A 9949-nucleotide genomic window follows, 5' to 3' on the forward strand; every position below is an offset into this window, starting at 1 on the left:
ACTAGATGAGACGTTAAAAAATATTATCCAGGATAGTTTTATTATTAAAGCATGTCAAAGCACCAACCGGTTAAGACCATATCACAGTGAAGCCGCTCAATACAAGTCAAAACTTCAAGTAAGTACTCCATGTTGAAATAATCTTAAAATGATCCATTAATGCCGTTGGATACTATTTCTTTTCTCATGTGCCTCTAAAAAATAGACTTTTGTGCCCACGCTGGCCCGCTGACGCGTTGCATAACCATCTTAGTTTAAGTAGCTATGAGCCAGCTCATCTGGCATATCAAATACCAAATCATCTGGCACTGGGCTGAGGGAGGACCGACAATACGACAGAGACAATAAGTGAAGTTGTTGAAAAGTTTTGGAGGTTGGTCAGACTGGATAAAGAGGGGAAAAAAATAGCCTCCAGGGACAGTCTGGGAAGAAAAAGGTGGAAGAAATAAAGCCTCAGCTGTTTCAGAGAGCTGAGCTGAGCTGAGCTGTGCTGGTGAATTCACAGCGGAGGTCTGTCTGCTCGCTGGAAAAAAAAGAAAACTCAGGAAGAATTCAGGAAGGAAGAGGTTGTACATGTGAGGATTGAGATTTTGCGGTTTTGCCTTGTTTCTTGTGACACTGGCATTACCCCGGTCTGTCTTTAGAAACAAATGTTTTTATTTTAACCAATACTGATTCCCAGCTCTTCTCCCGCACATGAGTAAAATATTTAGTGTTCCTTGGTTTGCTTTCTGAATACCCCGTCAGATAAAAAGGTTGTGCTGTACCAGAGTCGCCCACTGAGCTTTCGTAAAATAAGAACCAGGGTGTGCGGGACCTGTTCCAATTCTTTATTGCTAGGACTACCTTCAGCTAGAACGGTTCATTGGAGTCCAGTCACCAAATAATTGAATACTATAAATATTAGTATTATCAATATCACAAGCGTGTGAACACAATTCAGTTTTTGTTTGTGCCGGCCTCCAAAAGAACACACTGTGTTCTGTAGTTCAAAGACAAAGATCAAGATTGAGACGGGCACCATGGACTAAATGAAAAAGCATAATTTATGTTTGGTCATTTCCAGAGAAATGTTAAATCTATTGTATAATACATATTGTTCTTAAATTGTATGTGTATTTACAGTACTGTGTAAAACTTTTCGGCAGGTGTAAAAAAATGCTGTAAACAAAGAGTGCTTTCATAAATAGAAATGATTGTTTATTGGCCCCAGACGTATTCTGCAGCAGGACAACGACCCCAAACATACAGCCAAAGTCATTAAAAACTATCTTCAGCGTAAAGAAGAACAAAAACTGCTGGAAGTGATGGTATGGCCCCCACAGAGCCCTGATCTCAACATCATTGAGTGTGTCTAGGATTACATGAAGAGACAGAAGGATGTGAGGAAGCCTACATCCACAGAAGATCTGTGGTTAGTTCTCCAAGATGTTTGGAACAACCACCAGTCGAGTTCCTTCAAAAACTGTGTGCAAGTGTTCCTACAAGAAGGCAAAGGGTGGTCACACCAAATATTCATTTGATTTAGATTTCTCTTTTGTTCATTCACTGAATTTTGTTGATTGCTGAAAAATTTGGAAAGCATTCTCTGTTTACACCATTTTTTCCTCACCTGCCTAAAACTTTTGCACAGTACTATATATCTTTACTAGCTTGTACTTAAAAGGTTGATTACTGCAGGTAGGTTCGGATTCAGTCTTCCTGCTCAGCCCCAGCCTCTCTCTGGAGTTTAGAGTTGACCATTAGTGCAAAAAGTTGTTTCTCACTGTTTGACCTGGCAATTAGTTCACTGTGAACTAATTGCCAGGTCAAACAGTGAGAAACAACTTTAAGTGACCCTAAGTACCACTCGCTCTCACTGTGGAGAGCAGTAAGTGACAGTTGGTGCATGGTCACTGTTGGGTCAGCTGGTCACCCCTAAAAAGCACTTACATTCGATGGCTGCGCTCTTCTCACATGGAGTTGGAGTTCTGACAGCTGGTTCTCTTTTTATTATGTATAAGATGTAACTCCTCTGACCATAGTGGCAATAAAACATGAAAGAAGCTTTAATGAATATTTAAGCAAACTGAAAACAAACATCTGAACAATATTTTCCTGCTTTTTCTTGTAGACATCATCCTTCAAACTAACAATAAATTAAAACAGAATAAAAACACGCAGCGAATGAAAGACATTCCAGAGAAGTGTCGGCATGTGTTTGGAGAACTTATTTCTGTCATGGCTGCTGAATCTAATGTTAATATAAGTCGTGCCATTACAGGATGTAACGCCACCACAGTTGGACAAATGAAGGGTCTGTAACGTACATACGCACTGAATCGTTCCTCTTCATGCAGACGCCGTGTTTCACCTCCCAGGCCTCTCCGAGCGCTTTGCCGCTCATTTGTTATGAATTAACAGAACAAAGGCAGATTAATGTCGGCAGTGACAGCTGAACGGGGGGAGAAGAAGCTTCCACAGATGGCGATTCGTGTATGACATTTGTCCGCAGCTTTCATGTTGATGCCACAAACAGTCTGAACATTTTCATTAGAACCTGTTTCATCCTTTCAGACTCACGTTGGCTGACTTTATTCTCAGCTGCAGCGCAGAGCCGCCACTCAATCGCGTCTCGTCTCTTCAGACAGAGTTGCAGTTTTTGCAGCTTTGCTTACCTGCTTAATTTCGCATAACAAGGGTTAGGGGTTAGCAGGCCTCACCTGGCCATGACTCTTTAGTGAATTGTCTGATTACTCCTGAGCCTCTGAAAACAGGAGACTATGCTAAGCTAACAGTTTTGTTCAACTAGATACTCACGGACGTGGATGCTGTGGAGACTTTAAAACTGAAAAACAGTTTTACTCTCGTCAGCAAACTTTAAAGTTCAGCAAAAATTTTTCAACATCTGTCTTAGAGAATTTGGGTGAGTTTATTCAGCGATTTGGCTTTTTTTTTTTTCCTTCAATATGGACAAAATCAAAATCTCGACACAGACTTCTGCAGCCTGCGTGAATCCCAGCAGCTGTCAGTTACGTAACATCTGTCAAACTGTCATGCTCGCATGAAGGAAAACAGTCTGGACCTCAAACTGTCATTTAAAGAAAACAGTTTGGTTATCCCTCAGCAGCTCGCTGATGTTGTGCCGGAGCAGATGCTGGGAATACTGGGACGTCTGTTTGGCAGCTTTGCTCCCAGAGCCGCAGACCAGTGACGCAGTCGCATTTTATCCTGACAACCGAGAGAAACATTTGTCAGTCGGGAGAAAAGGAGAGTAGGTTTTTTTTAAAAAATAAAACACAAAACAATTCTCAGTATTTGGACGTCACTGACAGTTTCGTCACCGATCAACAATTCATGCTTATGTGATAACCTGCTCCAACAGTGCAGTAGCGGGGGGAGATTTTGTGGGGGCTGTTTGGATGTAATGGAGCTAAAAGCGATCTTTGTGTAACACACGCTCCATGAACACACGCTGCACTCCCTGCATGTTGTAAGCCGCTGTCCAGACAGGAATCACTGGCACTCCGTTGTTAGGCTGAATCTGACTGATGACCTCTTTTCTGGAGATATTGTCTTTCCAGACGCGGTCGCCCGGAGGTGAAGTGTGGTAGTGGAAAAAATCTCCTCCTCCCCCTTGTCCTCCTCCTCCTCACCACCTCATCTGTTCGGCGGCTGCTGCCTTTTGCGAGGAGGTAGAGGAACTGATGGAAAATGATATCACCGTGGACCAGCGGCCCCTCCACCACCTCCGCACACAAGGTGAAGCAATGCAGAGAGCTCTGCTGACCCCTAATGGCAGCTGACTGAGGAAGAAATCAGTTCACACTGAACTTGACCTGATTCTGAATGTGATGGCAGTGAAAAAGAGACAAAACAGCAACCATCAGCAAGCAGGTCTTGTACAGAGCAGGAGGACATGCCGCGGTTAGAAAAATCTAATCAGGAAAATGAATTAACTTATCATTAGATTTTCTGCCGTGGCCGCTGTTCACACAGTCACAGGATCCAAGACCACAGAGGGTCCAGAACAGCTCGAACAGAGCACAAATCAATTTAAACATTTCTCTTTTAGTGCATTTTAATTGGCATCCATCTGTCACAGATGAAACACATGATCATGCTGGATCAGTGAAAGCCTCTTGCGCCAACTTTCAACCTTTTAGGGCTAAAATAAGGGCATTAGGGCCAAAAGACACAGAGGCACCTTTTATTATTAAATCTAAACCTCTGAAACCTTGCCAGAGAGTTTAAGAGACTGAAATTGTAGACAGATATAGACTTTAACAAAATCTTAGCCCCAAAGCTTCTTGGTAGTTTCTTTTTTGTTGCTTAAAATAAAATAATAATAATAATAATCTTCCTGGATTCTGACCTCGTGAAAGCCACCTCAGGAGAAACTAAGAGCTAAATAATAAATCTGTCAAACTCATTTTACATCAAGGGCGACATACAGCCCCACTTTCATCTTATGTGGGCCAGACCGGTGAAACTCTGATCACTGTCAGCGTAAAAAAGTCTAACTACACATATGAATCCTGAGATATGAGACAAAGAAGCACAATTTCAACAGTTTATCTCAGTTTTTCTATGTTATAAAGAAATGCTGCTGTAGTAAGTAGAAGAAATGTCAGGATGACCCATTGTACAGAAATCTATAATGTACCTTGGTGTAGTATCAGTGGCCTTTGGGTTAAAAGAGTACAGTTAAAAGTCCAAAATGTATGCCCTCCTTCACATTTTCCAAAAAAAATGGGCTGGATTGGAGTCTTCACGGTCCGATTCTGGCCCCTGGGCCTTATGTTTGACACACCTGCATTAACCTGTTGATCTGATTTTATCAGGCTTACAGTTGGAGAAGCAGCACGAGACACGCAAGAGAAAAATAGTGGAGACTTGATTTAAAGACTTCTCTCTGATATTTGCATTTATGAGCCTGTAAAGCCCCAGCAATGACATGCCAACTCTGTGACTCTGATAGATTACCTGTCTCAAGCCTCTACAGGTTAGAAAGTATCTGAAACTTTAAACCAAAATGCCTTCAAGGAAGAAAAAAAACCCCTAAGCTGTGATGAGATGCCAGCGTGAAGACGCGTCCGCCAGCCCGAGTTTAAATAAAGAGCGAGACTGACAACAGCTTTAACGCTCCACTGGCTCAGTGTCCAAATACACTAAACGTGTAAGGTTTGCACTCAGGCTCAGACAAGAACAATAGGTAAATGGACAGCTTGCCTGAAGGCTCCACACCTGGATGGATGGGTATTACTGGCAGTCTCAGGAGTCTGTGTGACTTCCAAGGCACAAACATATCCTTTAAACCTTTGACCTTAAAGTCGAGGCGTCAGCAGACAGACGAAAAGATGGACTGGTGGGTTGGATGGATAGTTGTAAAGAGAGACCTGAGTGTGAAAGCAAAACTGTTGATGTTTGATTTATATTCTTATCCTCACCCCTGGGTGTATATATTCAGGCCACTTCATTAGTTACACCTTGCTGGTACCCAGTTAGACCCACTTTTGTCTTCAGAACTCTTCATAATTCTTTGCAGCACAGATTCAAGAAGGTGCAGGAAATATTCCTCAGATTTTGATCCATATTGACCAGATTTATTCATCACATGGATCTCCCGTAATATCACATCCCAAAGGTGCTCTATTAGATTGAGATCTGGTGACTGTGGAGGTCACCTGACTACAGTGAACTTATTATCATGTTCAAGAAAACCAGTTTGAGATGATCTGAGCTTTGTGATATGGTGTATGGAAGCAGCCATCAGAACACTGGATGGACCCAGTCAGCAACAGTACTCCAGTAGGTTGTGCAGTTTAAATTATCCTCAAATGGTACTAAGTGGCACTAAATGCGCAGAGTAAATATCCCCCATACCATTACACCAACGCCAGCCTGAACGGTTAAGACAAGGCAGGATGGATCCATGCTTTTATGGTGTTTACACCAAAATCTGACCCGACCATCCGAATGTTTCAAAATGAGGCTCAGAGTCTGAGTAGCCTCAGTTTCCTGTTCTCAGCCGACATGAGTGGCACTCAGTGTGGTCTACTGTAGCTCATCTGCTTCTGCATTTCACGTGTGTTCAGAGATGCTCTTCTGCATAACTCGACTGTACCGACTGATTATTCGAGTTATGAACATCTTCCTGTCAGCTGAAAGCGGCAGCAGTTGCTGCTGTGTGATTGGCTGATTAGATATATGAAAAAAATGAGCAGGTGAAGAGGTGTACCTAATAAAATGGCCAGTGGAGCCATTAAGCCAGTGGAGTGAAACCACCTAAAGCCAAATAAAGTTAAGCATCGACGCAAATGAAATCGAATAAAAAAGATGAACTGACAACAGGTTGCAGCTGCAAAACGAATGAGATTTTCTCTAGCAGTCCAGGAAATTTAAACTGAGGCTATTTCATGTATTTTGGCAACATTAGCAAACATGTACAGCATTTTCTGGAAAATAAACACAAGTCTGCGTCACTTGCAGCTTTTATAATCATGGGAAACTGTTCTCTGGGGAATTTAGATGTTCCACCAAAACAAAACCCAAAAAAGGCAGCAAATCAGCAAAGTGACGTGGACGCACCGTCTCACCTTCAGGTTTCCATTCACCCGGCTGCTCTCTGTGCGCCAACGCCACCACTTTGTTTCCCAGCATTCCCCACATTCCTGATTTTGTGGGTGTGTGCCGGGTGTGTTTGAGGGACCTCTCCTCCTCTCGCACCATGCTGCTGAGTAAGACACAGATGACTTGATCACAAAAACCACAGACCAAACTTTTTCTCATGAACCAAAAGCTAAACACTGATGATGTGCATGTTTTTATGCCGTTTCATGTGACATTTCTTCACATAGTCATCATCCCCAGAATCACCTTATCAAGGACAAAGGTTCCAGAGGGGTGTCTGAACCTCAACATGTCTTAAAGACATGTACATTTATCTGTCAGTCTGTGTTCAGTCAAATATAGGTCAGGGCAGACGGATAGGTTGATACAGCAAAAGATCCAATGTTGTAACCCAAAGCCTGAGTACTGTGCAACAGCCTCAAATAGCTTGGAGACAAACAGCTGTGTCTTGGCTGTATATAAAAGGTGTATGTAGTTCTTGTGACACCACCCATAGGTTTCTACACTTTGCATTTTAGAGCCTCATAATTGTTGTCAATGGGATTTTGTTTCTTTGGAGCCAGAACTTATTTGGATGAGAGGGGTGGAGTGCCCAATAATCAGGTAAGTAACCTAATAAAATACTAACATTTACTGCATCAAATGTGATATTTTTAATTTATTTAATATTAAATTAGAAAATAAATGAAAAAATAATTTCATGAAACCTTGTTGTACTTATAGGATATTTTTAATGTTTTCCTTTAATGCCTCTTTTAAATCTTAAATTGCTTTTGTTTATTTAAAAATTGTCTAAATATTTCAGACTTCTCAAATAGATTGAAACTACTGAAAAAGACTCATCTTACCTTTAGTTGTATCAGGCTGTGAACAGGTGTATTTCTCCTGTAAAGCCAGATTACACAGCAGAGTGCAGACCTGTGAGCCTCTGCTGCATTTTCACTTTTAAATCAGTATTTTGGTAGAATTAACATTTTGGTGGGTTTAAGGGGTTAGACATTCTCTGACTGGAAATAAACTGGCTCTTTATCAACTATCTTAGAGTCTGACTCTTTTGGAATCCCTGCTGGACATTTGAAAGAGAACCCAGTTTTATTCCTTATTTTTGCCTCCTTATACTACATTACATTACATCTGCACTGCATTTTCATTCTTGAAGTGTCAGGCGTTGCAGAATTACAACCCAAATGCAGACTGAGAAACAAAAAGAAAGAATCAGCCAAAATAAAGTCCAAGATTCCACAGGCAAAAAGGACACACTGTGAGGTCAGACAGACATCATGACAAAACACACAGACACACAAATGAGGCACAGGTGAAAGCAATCAGGGAAAATGCCAAACCGCGAGTACAATTTTAGACAAGGCACAAGAGAGGGACTAACAAAGTCAAACAGGAAGTGGCAAACACGATACACACAGCAACTTAACACTAAGGAATCCTGTGGAAGGCTCAAAGTAACAAATTCAGGACCCACGTCTGCAACTACACGCAGTTGCTGTTGTCTTCAAAGCAGCTTTGGTGAATCAAAACAGCAATAACGCAGCAATAAGACAGTCTGCTGTCCGTTTGCAGTTGAATGGGGTCAACTTGGGAATTACATGCAATCTGTGATTAAAAAAAAATCATAAATCTGTTGTCCTGCCAGAACCTCATTCAATCGAAATATAAATTCATCAATAAATAGAGGCGCATTTGCTTTGGGACGGCAACTTAAGAGCAAAATGACAAAAGGCGCTCGGCAGTTTTGCTCTTATGGAGATATATCACCAGGTATATCACCATATTAACCAGGTGAATCCAGTCCAACCAGGTGAACTGAGTCACTGAGTTATTAAGTCACTGACTTGGGTTGACTGCAGCGTGTTGGTGGTCGATGAGTTCAGGCAGTCTGAGTTGGGACACAGTTGTTTGGAGACATGTTGCCTTGTGATTAAAAGTGCAATATCTTCATCGCCTGGGCAACCAATCGGTCGCTGCAGCTACTTGCAATCAGTCTCTGACAGTAGAAAAAATAAAAATGTGGTACAATCACGCATTTCTCTCCTAGTCACGAGGAGGCAGCCATCCTTTTGTGTGAGAGCTGCAGTGTGCAGACACATTAAAGTGCAGTGTCATGGCCTCAGTTCTTCAGCTCTGGCCTTTGTTTTCATTTGTGTTTATTTTTACTGTTGCCCAAAATTCCTTAGAGTTTAACTGATGAACTTTTAAACAGATGCACTAACATCTGTGTCACTGACTCATAATTGTTATTCATGCTCTATTTATCATGGTGATTAGGTGGAATTAAAATTTATGCTTGAGTTTTTCAGATCTCACCATGAGCTCTGAATTGTCATGTCTAGATATCAGGGCAAGGTGACTTACTTTTGACTTTTAAAATAATTTAGAAATGATGTCTCTTATCCACAGAGCCCGAGGCTCTTTATATTCTTCGTCTACAGGTAAGAAGCTGTTACTGGCAGAAACTGAGAAAGATTTTCCACTGGAAAAATATTTTGAGGCTTAAAGGATTTACCAAATTTGTGGAAATACAAGGGCCGTAGACAGGACTGAAGCACATGCACTGAATGAGCGTTCACAGGAAGTCACCTGTTTACAGTTTGTATTTAGTGTAGCACGAGCCTTTTATTCTTCTAGCCTCCATTAGTTTGTAGCTCCATTCCAAGCTAGCCTCTGTGGTTTATTAACGTGCATTTCAAAAAATAGCAATATTAAGCAACGATTAAGCAAACAAACTGTGTACATATACTGAGATTTATAGTCATATCATTACAGAATTCTTTTGAACCCAGCGTCACAATACTGCTGCGGTTTGCTCAGTAAAAAACAAAGTCGGCATTGTCTTCATTAAGACTCAAGTTCCTGTTATGAAGCAACTGAGTGTTTGCTGGTTTGAATGTCACTGCTCGCAGACCACACATATTTCAACATGAAGCATAACAGCTCGTAAGTGTCAGAACGATCATGCTGGAGGTCCTCTGTCCTCCCTAAAGAAACCTCAAACAAGGGCAGGAATTCATTCATTGTCTATAAGGCTTTCAATGCATTTAATTAATCCACAGCTATAAAATTAGTTTGTGATGGAGTATTGCTCCGCCTGAAGCTGGAAAAAATGCTTCAAATAAAGTGCAGAAGTCGATTTTCCCTTTTGTATACATATGGTCAACGTATTTTTATTCTCCAACCAAAAACCAAAGAACAGGCTTTTCTTCCAATAACTCAATAACTATATGGACCGTAAATAAAAGTCACACATTGTTACATCATCTGTGTGTTTGGATGTTCAATGTTAGCCTTTTGTCAGCCATCATGTTGTTTCCTTTTGAAACCAGGA

General features: G+C 41.3%; 1 long non-coding RNA gene across 1 annotated transcript; it reads right to left on the bottom strand.

Moving 5' to 3' along the window:
* Positions 1-1706: 1706 nt before the first annotated feature.
* LOC120724680 lies at positions 1707-7906 on the bottom strand. The gene is made up of 3 exons (XR_005693971.1): positions 7461-7906; positions 6579-6715; positions 1707-3210 (listed from the first exon to the last, which is right to left on the bottom strand). It is a non-coding gene; the product is annotated as an uncharacterized LOC120724680 (long non-coding RNA).
* Positions 7907-9949: the final 2043 nt, after the last annotated feature.

The sequence above is a fragment of the Simochromis diagramma genome, unplaced genomic scaffold (assembly GCF_900408965.1).
Source record: "Simochromis diagramma unplaced genomic scaffold, fSimDia1.1 OVJJ01000802.1, whole genome shotgun sequence".
Classification (NCBI taxonomy): Eukaryota; Metazoa; Chordata; class Actinopteri; order Cichliformes; family Cichlidae; genus Simochromis; species Simochromis diagramma.